This window comes from Nyctereutes procyonoides, unplaced genomic scaffold (genome assembly GCF_905146905.1).
Source record: "Nyctereutes procyonoides isolate TBG_1078 unplaced genomic scaffold, NYPRO_anot_genome, whole genome shotgun sequence".
In the NCBI taxonomy this organism is placed as follows: Eukaryota; Metazoa; Chordata; class Mammalia; order Carnivora; family Canidae; genus Nyctereutes; species Nyctereutes procyonoides.
The window spans coordinates 15631620-15648004 of record NW_026575155.1 but is presented as its reverse complement, the minus strand read 5'-3'; the positions used below and the strand labels follow the sequence as shown (position 1 = coordinate 15648004).

Genomic DNA, 16385 nt, shown 5'->3' with positions numbered 1-16385 from the left:
AAATAAAATCAAATCTTTAAAATAAAAAAAATAAAACACACAAACATAGAGCCATAGATGCACAGCTCACCTACATACACATGACAGGTGCAGTACATGCACACACTGGCCCAGCCCTGTCCACTGAGAGGCTTGAGAAGCAGTGACACCCAGTAGCAACTAGCACTTAGTATCCAGATCTTGGTTGATAAATATCAATCCCCAATACAAAGGATCAGGGCTCCTTAGAGAAGTGGCTGATTTGATCCTAGGGCTGGAACAGAGAAAGGACAAGATGAGCCTGGAACCTGTGCTCAAAAAATCATGGGGAATGTGGACAAACCAGCTTGCAGAAGCTCTCACTGGCCAAAAGTGGGACAACGTGAGCAATGAAGTATGATAGTAATTGGGAGTAAAACAAGAATCTGTTGAGTCCAATAAGATACCTAGGAATAAACCTACCCAAAGAGGTGAAAGACCTATACTCTGAAAACTATAAAACACTGATCAAAGAAATTGAAGATGACACAAAGATACAGGAAAACATTCCATCCTCATGGATTGGAAGAGCAAGCATCGTTAAAATGTCCATAGTACCCAAAGCAATCTACACAGTTAATGCAATCCCTATCAAATACCAACAGAACTTTTCAAAGAACTAGAACAAACAAGTCTAAAATTTGCATGGCACCACATCTTTTGATCCCCCAAAACCAAAAGAATGTTGAAAAAGAAAACCAAAGTTGGTGGCATCACGATTCCACACTTTAAGTTGTATTATTAAGTCGTAAGCATCAAGACAGTATGGTACTAGCACAGAAATAGATACACAGATCAACAGAACAGAAAACCCAAAAATGAACCCACAACTTTATGGTCAATTAATCTTCAGCCAAGCAGGAAATAATTATCCCAGGGAAAAAAAGACAGTCCCTTCAACAAACAGTGTTGGGAAAACCGCAGAAGAATGAGGGACGCCTGTGTGGCTCAGTGGTTGAGCATCTGCCGTTGGGTCAGGCCATAATTCTGGAGTCCCGGGATCAAGTCCCACATCAGGCTCCCTGCATGGAGCTTGCCCCTCCTCTCTCTGCCTGTGTCTCTGCCTCTCTCTCTCTCTCTCTCTCTCGTTCTCTCTCTCTCTCTCTCTCTCTCTCTTTCTCTCTCTCTCTGTGTGTGTGTCCCTCTGTCTCTCGTAAATAAATAAAATCTTGAAAAAAAAAAAAGGAATGAAATTGGACCACTATCCTACACCATACACAAAAACAAATTCAACATGGGTTAAAGACCTAAATGTCAGACCTGAAACCATAAAAAAAAACCTAGAAGAGAACACAGGGAGTAATTTCTCTGACATCTGCCATAACATGTTTCTAGAAATATCTCCTGAGATAAGGGAAACAAAAGCAAAAGTAAACTACTGGGATTTCATCAAAATAAAAAGCTTCTTCACAGCAAAAGAAACAAAACCAAAAGGCAACCTACAGAATGGGAGAAGATATTTGCAAATGACATATCTTAAAAAGGTTTAATGTCTAAAATAGTTGAAGAACTTGCAAATACACCACTGAGTATTTACCCCAAAAAATACAAAAACACTAGTTCAAGAAGACTTAAGATGAAGAAGGAGTAGAGGACCCTAACTTTGGTCCCTGGAATTCAGCTCAATAGTTACCAAGTCATTCTGAACACCTGCAAAATCAACCGGAGATCTGAGAAAAGAATTGCTGCAGTTTTACCAATAGAAAAGCAACTACTTTTTGCAAGGTAGGAGGTTTAGAGACGTGAATCGGAGGCCGTATATGGGAAGATAAACCGCAGGGGTAGGGAGCCTCCGAAAGCCGCTACTGGAAAGTGTTAGAAGCAGTGAACACAAAAATCAGAACTTTTGTAGTCTTCCTGAAAGGTGATCATGGGGACGGGATCCCAGGTGGGACAGTATCATCTCAGGGCCCCCAGGGTCACAAAAAGAACAAGAGTGACAGGCACTGAGGAGGGTACTTGATGGAATGAGCACTGGGTATTATATGTTGGCAAATATTTAGGTGTTTTTAAAGGACACATAAGATATTTCTGTGTGTAAATATTTATGTGTCTAAAAAGATATTTATGTGTCTTTTTTACTAGAACTTCTTTCCCAACCTTAAAAATCTGCATATTTATCCTTTAACTAAACAAACAAAAAACCTGAGGAAGTAGACTTTTTTAAAAAGATTTTATTTAAAAAAAAAAGATTTTATTTTATTTTTTTTCATGAGAGACACAGAGAGAGAGAGAGAGAGAGAGAGAGAGGCAGAGACACAGGCCAAGGGAGAAGCAGGCTCCATGCAGGGAGCTCGACCTGGGACTCGATCCTGGATCCCCAGGATCACACCCTGGGCTGAAGGTGGCGCTAAACTGCTGAGCCACCTGGGCTGCCCAGCTTTTTTTCTTTTTTCTTTTTTTATTTAAATTCAATTTGCTGGGCAGCCCGGGTGGCTTAGTGGGTGGCTCAGCGGTTGAGCGTCTGCCTTCAGCCCACGGTGTGATCCTGGGGACCCAGGATCGAGTCCCATGTCGAGCTCCCTGCATGGAGCCTGCTTCTCCCTCTGCCTGTGTCTCTACCTCTCTCTCTCTGTCTCTCATGAAAAAATAAATAAAATCTTAAAAAAAAAATTCATGGTTTCAGGGCCATGAGATCGAATTTTGCAATAGGCTCCTCGCTCAGTGAGGAATCTGGTGGAGGTTCTTTTTCCCTTTCTGTCTCTGTCTATGCCTCCCCCCCCAATAAATAATCTTTACACTCTGAAAAAAATATAGAAAAAATATAGTACCTACCTAAAGTGTTGTTATAAGTACTAAATGCTAGCATTTGCAAAATGCTTAGTTGGCGGGATCCCTGGGTGGCGCAGCGGTTTGGCGCCTGCCTTTGGCCCAGGGCACGATCCTGGAGACCCGGGATCGAATCCCACGTCAGGCTCCCAGTGCATGGAGCCTGCTTCTCCCTCTGCCTGTGTCTCTGCCCCTGTCTCTCTCTCTCTGTATGACTATCGTAAATAAATAAAAAAAATTAAAAAGAAATGCTTAGTTGGCATGTAGAAGGTATCCAGTAAATGTTGGCTACGTTGATTGGACCACCAATCTACAGAAACACTGTTTTCTGTCAGAATTATAATAGTTGGAAAGTATTTACTGTCTCTTCATTTTTGCTCAGTTTGAATTATGATAAAGCAAAATCTAATATTGAAAAACAAACAAACAAACAAACAAACAAAAAAAAAAACGAAAGCACCCAACGGTGGCAGAGTTCCCAGGCATCAGAGCGGGGATCCGGCTAGGTGTGGCCATAAAGCAGAACTGAGGCCCTGAGGGGTGACCCTCTCCCGCAGGGGCCCAGCAGGGGCAGAACGTGGCGGGACCCCCCTCCCTGCCCTGGGAGGAGAGAGCAGGAGCACACAGCAGGGGTCTGCAAAGTTCAGAGACTCCAAGGGGCAGGGGGTGTTCCTGCCTGAGATAGAAATGTTCCCCAGGTAAACACAGGGAGTCAAGAGTGATTCTGTGGGGGCTCACGAAGAGCGGGGGGCTGGAGATCGGGGTGCCACCTCTTTCATCCCCACGTGGTTCCTGAGCCACGCTCACTGAGCCCGGCTCCCCAGCAACCCAACCGGGGTGCAATCCCCAGGGACACAGACACCTGAGAATCAGGGCAACAGGGCCCTCCCCCAGAAGACCAGCAGGGACTTCAGGCTGATACCAAGTTAATTAATTATGCAGAATTGCAAAACTCCAGCTCTGAGGGGAACAGGTAGCATTTGTGGGTTTTTTCTTATGATTCTTTAGTCTTTCAGTTTTAGATTTTATTTCCCTTTTAGCTATTTTCTTATTTTATCAATTTTTAAGTCTTTTTTCTTTTTTACATTTACATGTCATTTTTTTTCCACTTTTTGCTTCCTTTCATTGTATTCAATTTTATTTTTGTATATATGTAAGTTTGTCTTTCTTTCCTATTTTGGGATCTAGTTGCTTCTAACAAACAGACTAAAATACACCCAGGATCTAGTTTATTGTTCTGTTCAACTTCTTGTTTGATTGTATTCTTGTTTTTTTGTGTTTTTGTTTTTGGATTTTTGGGTTTTTTTGGGTTTTTGTTCTCTTCTGATTTGTTTAGTGTGTATTTTTCTGGTGTCATAGTTGCTATTTTGTATTTTCTCTCTTTCATCTATTCTTTTCTGGACAAATGACAAGATGAAAGAACTCACCCTAAAAGCAAGAACAAGAGGCAGTACTCACTGCCAGGGATTTAGTCAATATGGATATAACTAAGAGGTCAGAACTAGAATTCAAAACATTATGATTATGAAGATACTAGCTGGGCTTGAAAAAAAGCATAGAAGACACTAGAGAATCCCTTACTGGAGAAATAAAAGAACTAAAATCTAAAGGTCGAAATAAAAAAGGCTATAATTGAGATACAATAAAAAATTGAGATACAATAAAAAATCCTATCCTAACTGATAGGATAAACGAAGCAGATGAAAAAAATCAGTGATATAGAAGACAAAATGATGAAGAATAAGGAATCTGAGAAAGAGAGAGATAGTATAAAGTGAAACAATATGGAATAACTGGGGTCCCAGAGGAAGCAGAAAGAGTGAGGCAGAAGGATTATTTGAACAAATTATAGCTGAAAACTTCCCTAATCTGAGGAAGGAAACAGGCATTCAATTCCAAGAGGCACAGAGGACCTCCCCTCCCTTAAAATCAATAAAAATAGGTCAACGCCTCAACATTTAATAGTGAAGCTTGCAATTCTCAGATACAAAGAGAAAATCACAAAAGCAGCTCAGGACAAGAGGTCCTTAACCTACAAGCATAGAAACATAAGGCTGGCAGCAGAGCTGTCCGCAGAGACCTGGCAGGCCAGAAAGAACTAGTATGATATATTCAGGGGCTAAATGAGAAAAATACACAGCAAACAATAGTTTTTCCAACACGGCTGTCCTTCATAACAGAAAGAGAAATAAAGAGCTTCCAGGACAAGGACACCGGGATGGCTCAGTGGTTGAGCGTCTGCCTTTGGCTCGGGGCATGATCCGGGAGTCACCAGATCGAGTCCCCCATCGGGCACCCCACAGGAAGCCTGCTTCTCCCTCTGCCTACCTGTGTCTCTGCCCCCTCTCTGTGTCTCTCATGAGTAAATAAAATCTTAAAAAAAATTTTTTTTGGGGGGGAGCTGCCCCAGTGACTCAGCGGTTTAGCACCGCCTTCAGCCCAGGGCATGATCCTGGAGACCCAGGATCGAGTCCCACATCGAGCTCCCTGCATGGAGCCTGCTTCTCCCTCTGCCTGTGTCTCTGCCTCTCTGTGTGTGTGTGTGTGTCTCATGAATAAATAAATAAAATCTTAAATTTTTTTTTTTAAAGAGCTTCCAGGACAAATGAAACTAAAAGAATTTGTGATCACTAAACCAGCTCTGCAAGAAATATTAAAGGGGATCCTTTGGGCAAAGAAAGAGCCCAAAAGTAACAATGACCAGAAAGGAATAGAGACAATGCACAGAAACAGTAATTTTACAAGTAATACAATGGCACTAAATTTGTATCTTTCAATAATTACTCTGAATGTAAATGGGCTAAATGCTCCAATCAAAAGATACAGGGTATCAGATTGGATTAAAAAAAAAAAAAACAAGACCCACTGATATGCTGTCTACAAGGTGTGTTTAGACCCAAAGACACCTCTAGATTGAATGTGAGGAGGTGGAGAACCATACTAATGGACATCAAAAGAAAGCTGGGGTAGCCATCCTTATAGCAGACAAACTAGACTTTATTTTTTTTTAAGATTTTATTTATTTATTCATGGGAGACACAGAGAGAGAGACAGAGAGAGAGAGAGAAAGGTAGAGACACAGGCAGTGGGAGAAGCAGGCTCCATGCAGGGAGCCCAATGTGGGACTCGATCCCAGGTCTCCAGGATCAGGCCCTGGGCTGAAGGTGGCGCTAAACCACTGAGCCACCTGGCCTGCCCTAAACCAGAGATTGTAATAAGAGACGAAGAAGGACACCATATCATAATAAAAGGATCTACCAACAAGACGACCTAACAGTGTATATATTTTGCCTCTAACTTGGGAGCAGCCAATTATATAAACCAAGCAATAAAAAATTTAGGGGTGACTGGGAGCCTCAGTGGTTGAGCATCTGCCTTCAGCTCAGGGCATGATCCAAGGATCCTAGGATGAAGTCCTGCATCGGGTTCCCTGCAGGGAGCCTGCTTCTCCCTCTGCCTGTGTGTGTCTCTGCCTCTCTCTGCGTGTCTCTCTAAAATGAATAAATTTATTTTAGCCTTAAAAAAATTGTAAAAACACATTGGTAATAATAATAAGGGGACTTCAGTACCACACTCACAGCAATGGACAGATAATCTAAGCAGAAGATCAACAAGGAAACAAGGCCTTTGAATGACACACTGAACCAGGTGGACTTCACAGATATATTCAGAGCATTTCATCCTAAAGCAACAGAATACACACCCTTGAGTGCACATGGAACATTTTTCAAAATAGATTATATATCAGGTCTCAATATCAGGTCTCAGTCAGAACACATTATATATCAGCTCTCAATATTTTTCAGAATAGATTATATATCAGGTCTCAATCAAGTCTTTCAGTACCAAAAGATTGGGATGATTCTCTGCATATTTTCAGACCACGATGCTTTAAAACTTGAACTCAATCACAAGAGGAAATTTGGAAGGAACACAAATACATGGAGACTAAAGAGCATCCTATTAAAGAATAAATGGGTCAACCAGGAAATTAAAGAAGAATTTTATATATCTATGGAAACAAATGAAAATGAAAACATAAATGTTCAAAACCCTGGGATGCAGCAAAGGTGGTACTAACAGGGAAGTATACAGCAATACAAGCCTTTCTCAAGAAAAAAGAAAAGCCTCAACTATACAACCTAACCCTACACCTAACAGAGGCAGAGAACAGCAAATAAAGCCTAAATCCAGCAGGAGAAGAGAAATAATAAAGATTAGAACAGAAATCAATGAACTAGATACCAAAAAACAACAGCAGAATAGATCAGCTAGTAACTGGTTCTCTGAAAGAATTAATTAGATTGATAAACCGTTAGCTAGACTTATCAAAAAGAAAAGAGAAAGGACTCAAGTAAAATTATGAATGAAAAAGGAGAGATCACAACCAACACTGAAGAAATACAATGATAAGAACATAGTATAAACAACTATATGCAAACAATTTAGACTAATCTGGAAGAAATGGTTGCATTCCTAGAGATGTACTGCCAAACTACCAAAACTGAAACAGGAAGAAATATAAAACCTGAACAGACCCATAACCAGTCAGGAAATTGAAGCAGTCATCAAAAATCTCCCAACAAACAGGAGTCTAGAGTCAGATGACTTTTCAGGGGAACTCTACCAAACATTTTAAAGAATTAATACCTATTCTTCTGAAGATGTCTCAAAAAATAGAAATGGAAGGAAAACTTCCAAACTCTTTCTATGAGGCCAGCATTACCTTGATCCCAAAACTAGACAAAGACCCCACCAGAAACAAAAAATTACAGACCAATATCCCTGATGAACATGGATACCAAAATTCTCCCCAATAGGATCCAACAGTATATTAAAAGGATTATTCACCACAACCAAGTGGGATTTATTCCTGGGCTGCAAGGGTGGTTCAACAGCCACAAATCAATCAATGTGATACACTGCACTAATAAAGGGCAAGAACCATTCGATCCTGTCAATAGATGAAGAAATAATATTTGACAAAGCACAGTGTCCTTTCTTCATTAAAATTCTTCACAGCAAAAAAAAAAAATTCTTCACAGCGTAGGGAAAGAGGGAACCATCTTGAAATCATAAAAACCATCTATGAAGGGATCCCTGGGTGGCGCAGCGGTTTAGCACCTGCCTTTGGCCCAGGGCACGATCCTGGAGACCCGGGATCGAATCCCATGTCGGGCTCCCGGTGCATGGAGCCTGCTTCTCCCTCTGCTTGTGTCTCTGCCTCTCTCTCTCTCTCTCTCTCTCTCTGTGTGACTATCATAAATAAATAAAAATTTAAAAAAACAAAAAACAAAAACCATCTATGAAAAGCCCACAGCAAATATCATTCTCAATGGGGAAAAACAGAAATTTTCCAAGGTCAGGAACACAACAGGGATGTTCACTCTCACCACTGATGTTCAAAATAGTACGAGAAGTCCTAAGCTCAGCAATCAGACAACAAAAAGAAATAAAAGACATCTAAATGGGCCAAGAAGTCAAACTCTCACTCTCTGCAGATGACATGATATTCTATGTTGAGTAATCAAAAGACTCCACCTAAAAATTGCTAGAACTCATACAGGAATTCAACAAAGCGACAGGACACAAAATCAATGCACAGAAACCAGTTGCATTTCTATACACTAACAGTGAGACAGAAGAAAGAGAAATTAAGGAATTGACCCCATTTACAACTGCACCAAAAACCCTAAGATACCTAGGAATAAACCTAACCAAAGAGGTAAAGGGAAGATCTGTACTCTGAAAGTCACAAAACGCTTATGAAAGAAATTGAAGAGGACACAAAGAGATGGGAAAACATTCCATGCTTATGCCCTGGAAGGATAAATATTGTTCGAATGTCTATGCTACCCAGAGCGATCTATACATTCGATGCAATCTCTATCAAAATACCACTAACATTTTTCACAGAGCTGCAACAAATAATCCTAAGATTTGTATGGAACCAAAAAGACCCCAAAGAGCCAAAGGAATGTTGAAAAACAAAACCAGGGCAGCCTGGGTGGCTCAGTTTAGCACTGCCTTCAGCCTGGGGCATGATCCTGGAGACCTGGGATAGAGTCCCACGTCGGGCTCCCTGCATGGAGCCTGCTTCTCCCTCTGCCTGAGTCTCTGCCCCACTCTGTCTCTCTCATGAGTAAATAAATAAAATCTTAAAAAAAAAAAAAAAAACCTGATGGCATTACAATGTCTGACTTGAAGCTGTACTACAAAGCTGTGGTCATCAAGACCGTATGGTCCTGGCACATAAATAGACACATAGATTAATGGAACAGAATAGAGAACCTAGGAATGGACCCTCAACTCTATGGTCAACTCATCTTCGACAAAGCAAGAAAGAATATCCACTGGAAAAAAGACAGTGTCTTCAACAAACGGTGTTGGAAAAACCGGACAGCCATATGCAGAATGAAACTGGAAACTTATTTTGTGTAAGAAACTTTTTCTTACACAAAATAAACTCAAAATGGGTTAAAGACCTAAATGTGAGACAGGAAACCATGAAAATCCTAGAACACAGGCCACAACCTCTGTGACCTCAGCTACAGCAACTTCTTGCTAGACATGGCTTCCAAGGCAAGGGAAACAAAGCCAAAACGAACTCCTGGGACTTCATCAAGATAATAAGCCTTTGCACAGCTAAGGACACAGCTGACCAAGCCAAGACAACCTACAGAATGGGAGAAGATATTTGCAAATGTCTTAGCAGGTAAGAGGCTAGTACGCAAAAATCTATAAAGAACTTTATCAAACCCAACACCCAAAAAACAAATAATCCAGTCAAGAGATGGACAGAAGACATGAGCAGACATTTCTCCAAAGAAGACATACGCATGGCCAACAGACCCATGAAAAAATGCTGAACATCACTTGGCATCAGGGAAATACACATCAAACCACAATGAGAGGGACGCCCGGTGGCTGACTGGTTGGGCCCCTGCCTTCGGCCCAGGAGTCCCGGGATCGAGTCCCGCATCGGGCTCTCCGCAGGGAGCCTGCTTCTCCCTCTGCCTGGGTCTCTGCCTCTCTGTGTGTGTCTCATGAATAAATAAATGAATAATCTTGAGAGAGAGAGAGAGAGAGAGAGAAGCAGGAACCACCGGATGTGCCCACTACGAGAGCTGTAAGAGGCGATGCGGGGGCTGCAGGGCTGCCACCCTCGCGGGAGGGCCGCTCGCGGTGAGAAGCACCTTTGTTTTGAGGAGCGAGGCCTGCAGCGTGTGGGGATGTGGTCACAATACCCAGAACTTACTTTACAGGCTCAACAGCACACACACAGCCAAAGAAACCGTGGCCAGACCAACAACTGCTGAATCCAGGAGGTGGGGAGGTAGCGGGTCCCCCTTCTACTCTTAAGCTTTATGTCTCAAAATGTCCATCGCAAATATTGGAGGGAAGTCAGAATTGTATCTCGAAACCAGGGATTTGCAGTCCTTCTCTCTATCGACACTGGTCACGACTTCAAGGTCTGACATAATTAGTACACCCATCGCAAACGGAAAATTTGACATCTGTGCCCACAGCTTTGAAACCATGTGCTCCCTGTGCAACAGGATACCATGCAGGGGATTCTTTAAAGGGGGTGCGGGGTGGGAAACTCCCTCTGTTGAGTAAAAACACGGGCAGAGCAGGAAGGGGCCGCACATTCCCGCAGACTGGACGCCACAGAACCCGAGGAAGGAGCCACCAGGTGGCGCCATTGACCCAAGGGGCCCAAAGGCGCCCTGAGCCCACAGGCAGCGCCGTCCGGCAGGGGCACCTGCCACTGTGTTGCCCCTAACTTGCGGAGCCCCCTCCACATCCCCCTGCCCAGCACAGCGCTCCACCACCGCTAGGTACTCACCGCCGGCCCGTAGCCGCAAGCAGGCAGGCACGCGGCTCCCCGCACCACTGCTCGGGCTCGGGAGGAGGCTGCCAGCCGAGCCAGGCCCCAGCCACGATCGGGGCGCCCAAGGGAAAGCCACCCTTCACTGGGAACTAAACGACAGGCATCCGACCCAAGGATGGGCAGTCAGCAAGCTCATCCGTAGCAAAACCTGCTTTGTGGGCAGCCCGGGTGGCTCAGCGGTTTGGCACCGCCTTCGGCCGGGGCCTGATCCTGGAGACCCGGGATCGAGTCCCATGTCGGGCTCCCCGCAGGGAGCCTGCTTCTCCCTCTGCCTGTGGTTCTGCCTCGCTCTGTGTGTCTCTCATGAAAAAATAAAATAAAAAAATAAAATAAAATAAAATACCTGCTTTCTTAAGCAGTATGTAAAAACCAAGGCTAACATGAGATTTAGAAAATCAATCAGTTCTTATCTCTTCTCACCATTACACAGAAAAATAAATTCCTCTTATGTTCAACTTACACAACACTGTCTTCACTTAACATTACACAGAGCTCTAAAATGCAACTCAAAGAATTGCCAATCCGGTGTACTTACAATATCATGGTGTCAAAGGGTTCGATGTAGTTTTTATCCATCTCTTTTAAAAGTCTCATCCAATAAAAAAAAAAAGACACAGACACACCATTTTTTAAAAAGATTTTATTATTTATTTATGTGACAGAGAGAGAGAGACAAAGATAGTGACAGAGATAGTTAGAGAGAGCATGAGCAGGGAGGGGAGGGAGGAGCAGGGAGCCCGACACAGGGCTCGATCCCAGGACCCCGGGATCATGACCTGAGCTGAAGGCAGACACTTCATGACTGAGCCACCCAGGCACTCTGAAAAGGGGACACATCATTTACTGAAGTTGTTACTTTGGTGCCCTTTCAAGAGTTCTAGCCGGACTAGTACAGATGAAAAAAAACACGATTTTCCAATCTCCCTGTACAGAAATATTAAAACTCACTAGTAATTAAAGAAATACAAATTTTTAAATAATAATCCTTTTTCATCTAGCAATTATTACATTTAAATAAGAGTCCCACACTTGCCTAGCAAAGATGAAGTGACACCTGGAATCCTGAAGGAGTCCTGGGACTCAGGAACCGTGTAACTGGTCTGGAGAGCAATCTGACCATAAGCACATTTAGCCAAAAACCAGGTCACAGTCTTCTCAAAATCAACCTAAGAATATAGTGTTAGTGTTGTGACCTTAAAGGTGGACAAAAATACGAAACATGGTCCAAATCCGATAGGCAGGCATTTTACTGTTTTTCATGCGTTCCTGTCCAGGTGGATGGGAAGAGTAAGTTTAGTTTTTCAGAAAAGGAGAGATATAAACGGATTGGTTGAATTCCACCAAGTGGTGAAGTGTTTTGTGCTCTGACCAGGTGGACGAATCAGGGAAGACACTGCATGTGGGGTGGAGGGTGGGCCTGTCTTCTCTTGTCACCCCAGCCACAGTCCCCTAGCTGAGGTGGGGCTCCCACAAGGGAGCTCCTGCTGGTCTGAGAGGATTCAGTGATGGCTTTGGGCAGGGGGGTTGTTCAGCCCTGTGAAGATTTAGATTTTAATATTTTTATGTTAAGCTTCAGAATAAAACATGTATTTGACCTTTATTTAAGGTATTTGTCGTATTTAAGAAAATTTGGCAAATTAATCTCATATTTTAGCCTTGACTCTTCATTTAAAGTATGTAATAGGGAACCTGGGTGGCTCAGTGGGTTCAGCATCCTACTCTTAGTTTTGGCTCAGGTCATGACCCCAGGGTCATGGGACTGAGCCCTGCATCGGCTCCCTGCTCAATGGGAAGCCTGTTTCTCCCTCTCCCTTTGCCTGTTGCTCTCCCTGCTTGCTCTTTCTGTCAAATAAATAAAATCCTTAAAAAAATTTTTTGTTAAATAACCTCTTTTTATGCTCAAAAGCCTCAAAGGCCTAAAAACTCACAGAAGAAAAGCTAGATGCTAACAATGTTTTTTAGCCACCTTAAGACAAAGTGGAAACAGAACCTACATGTCATCCACAGAGGAATGGTGAAATCAACTGTAGTCACCTGTCATCAATCATTAACAGGATGGTCACATCCAAGAGCCGCCTGGAAAGGGCTCCCAGCAACCTGTGCAGTGGAAAGGGAGGGCGTACATTTGCTGTGCATTCATTCAGTCGGCATATTTAGGGACAGTCTTCTCTGGTTCTAAATGCTGGGGATGGAGCAGAAACAAAAACAAGGTTCCTGCTGTCAAGACACAATTTTTTAAACAATGTCAAAAAGGTATTTATGGATTAATCTAGGGAGAGGAGACATCTCTCTAGGACCAGGTGACCCCATCTAAGAACATGGGGCCCCCTCCCACATCCCTTATGAAGTTGGATGGTCTCTGTGGAGGTCTTCTGTATTCTTGTCTAGATTTATTCCTAAATATCTTGTGGCTTTTCTCACTACTGTCAAAAGTATACCATTGTTATACGCTTTCTGGTGGACTGCTGGATAAGAAATGCCCCCAGTTTGTGCGCACTAACCTCGTACCTGCCAACTTTGCTTGGCCTGCCTCTCCTTCTGGTAGTTCATGGAGAAACCAGTTGTTCTTGGCACATGCAGTCCCAATCAAGATTCCTGTTGTTTCTGAGAAACTCAAGAGGCCTATTCTAAAAATGCATATGGGAGAATAAAGGTCCATGAATAGCCAAATCACTCTTGAAAGGTTTAAGAAACACCAACTTCCAAAACCTCCTACAGAGCCACAGTAACAACCAAACGTGGGTAATGGCACAAGAACAAATAAACAGGCCAATGGAATAGAAGAAATAAGACCTGAGATTTGCCAAGGCTTGAAGTAGTAACAAAAATGCACAAAACTTTGCAATTTTGATGCTTTTACAAAAATCTCAGAACTCAGTCAATTCCTGCAAAATGCTGGCAAAACTGGTTTTGGCACTACTCTCCAAGGACACTACGATCAACCATGTGCTCTCTTGTTCAGCCACGGGCACCTTGACTCTTGATGACCAAGCTGGTTATGGTTAAGGCAGAAGCACTCAAAAGATAAAATCGCTACCGATTTGGAAGGACACTGTCTCAAAGCTCTGTGTCATAGTCCTATTTATGTAGTCCATGCCAATGCATGGATGCATGGGAAATTTGTCCTAAGAGGCTCACTCTTCATTTTGTACAAAGGGTAGAAAAGGGAAAATGAGAGAAGAAATATCAGCTAAATGTCTACTCCGTATGTCAAGACCTCTGTGAGACACTTTTAAAACATACCCCTGGGTGCCTGGGTGGCTCAGTGGTTAAGCATCTGCCTTCAGCTCAGGGCATGAGCCTAGGGTCCCAGGATCGAGTCCTGCATCAGGCTCCCCATAGGGAGCCTGCTTCTCCCTCTGCCTCTCTCTCTCTCTGTTTTGTGTCTCTCGTGAATAAATAAAATCTTAAAATATATATATATATACATATATATACACATATATATGTATATATATTTACATATCCCCTAATGCACTGACTCTTCGCATTGAGATGCAGGGTCTTTGTCCCCAGCTCTTGAATCTGGGTTGACCTTAGTGACTCAGAACAAGAAGGCAGTGGAAATGATTTGAGAAAAGTCCTACCAAAGTACTCCAGCCCTCAGCCGTCAAGCCGCTGCCAGCCTGAGTCTTCCTAGCTCAGGACCCAAACACTGTGGGGCAGAGACAGGCCGTTTCCACTGTAGCCCTTTCTCAAATTCCTGATCCACACAGCCACAAGCATAATGAAATGGTTGCTTTCTGGAGTGATCGGGTTCACACTAGTGGTTAATCAGAACACTCTGGTAGATCATTTGTAACAGGGTCCTCAGATGTGAAATCCCCTTGTGAGGTCAGTCTGGCTCTGAAGCCCTGCTGTGTCTTTGACACATTATCTCTGAGAATACGATAACCCTGGTTCTAACAGAACTGTAGAACTCGCAGGCAAATCAGTACAGTATCTGGTAACCTGTGCAACTTTGATGCCTACAATGTTATGTTCATGAATCCAATCTATGAATTATGGTGTCATTCAGAATGGGAAACACTGAGCGTGGAGGAAGGCGCAGATCCATGGGCACACAGGAATGCCTTTCAATCCCAGCCAGGATGTAATGCTTGATGCTGCCCACATGCGTAACTGCTCTGCAAACATTAACGAGAGTCAAAAGAGAGTGACAGCCTGGTGCTTAGGTGTAGAAGTGGCACCTCCCACAGTCATGGTTTGGAAGTCAGGCATCTCCAAAATACCATAAGACAAATTACTGAAAAGGAAAGAACTCCTTCCTCATGCCTCATCAACACATACAAAAAATATCCGATGTAGCAAAAAGTATATGGTAGCAAGTGAAGGATTCTTGACGCTACTCGTGAGCATATAAGGGTTAAAATGCTGGGTGACAAAGACTCTAATTGCAACTGTGAAGATTATTTTCCAGAATTTCACTTTGGAGAAAAGTCATCTAGCTTTGATTCAACAAGTTTACTGAAACAATCACTGAGGAGGGGATGAAGGACCCCCCCACCCAAGTCTCCATTTCCTGACCTCCCAGCAATGCTTCCAGATGTTTCTCCCATGGCCACTCTTCCCAACCCCCACCGCACCCCAACCCCAAAGTCCATCCTCCCCACTGCAGCCCCAGTGATGGGGTTCCTTAAGGCTTGCTTCTTTATGTTTTTTTTTTAAGATTTATTTTTATTTATTTATGATAGAGAGAGAGAGAGAGAGAGAGAGAGAGAGAGAGAGAGAGAGGCAGAGACACAGGCAGACGGAGAAACAGGCTCCAAGCCGGGAGCCCGACACGGGACTCAATCCCAGGACTCCAGGATTGCGCCCTGGGCCAAAGGCAGGCGTGAAACCGCTGAGCCACCCAGGCATCCCCAGGCTTGCTTCTTTACCTTGAGCTATCAACTCTCAGAATAATGTGCCAGTTCCCCAGCATCCTCCAATAGTGACCAGTGAGGCTGTTTTTAGTACATTATGATCTCATGGGCTTGAACATTTAAAAAGTAAGTACAGTTTTATATAAATGTATATATTTTTTGATGTTCCAAATTATCCCATCTTTGGCCAATGCAAGCCCCTTTAGTTACCTCCTAGAGCCTTTATTTAAAAAAAAAAAAAAAAGATTTATTTATTCATGAGAGAACACAGGCGCTCCATGCAGGGAGCCCAACATGGACTCGACCCCCGGGTCTCCAGGATCAGGCCCTGGGCCGAAGGCGGCACCAAACCGCCGAGCCACCCGGGCTGCCCATCCTAGAGCCTTTAATACACCCTATTTCTCGATAGCTTTCTTGCTTTCAGGTAAAACAAGCTACTCCAGGCTCATTTTGTTCATTTTCTACACCAAACTCTGACTTTCCCATCCATTCACAGGGCCCTGATTCCTTTCAGTGGGAAATGATATGTAGAGACCACAATCTAGATGCCATGGGTGCTCACTGCTACTGCTTGGTCACTGTTTCTAGGCTTTTCAGAGGACACAGGAAATGTTTTCTCATTAAAATTTTTTCAAAACAAAAAAAATTTTTTTTCAAAACACATTAACACTAATATCTACAATTCAAATTTGGGATTACAGGGTATTTACCTAACTACTTTGACTTCATACTTGTGTGTCTTTTCTTTACCCTGAAAACCTTGACCGTGTAACGTAATGACCAATATATTTTTATCAAGTTGATGGTTGCTACCATTTATACAAAGTTTAATCGAACTC

The 16385-nt window shown here is 43.1% G+C and overlaps 1 protein-coding gene across 4 annotated transcripts in view; it reads right to left on the bottom strand.

Moving 5' to 3' along the window:
* PKNOX1 (PBX/knotted 1 homeobox 1) overlaps positions 1–16385 on the bottom strand; it is a 59073-nt gene that overhangs the window by 32840 nt on the left and 9848 nt on the right. The window contains exon 1 of one of the 4 annotated variants that reach the window (XM_055313601.1): positions 12716–12954. The exons of the other annotated variants lie outside the window; for them this stretch is intronic. The gene's annotated coding sequence lies outside the window, so the exon portion shown is untranslated. Of the gene's footprint in view, positions 1–12715; positions 12955–16385 lie in introns of those variants that run through there. 4 annotated transcript variants of the gene reach the window in all.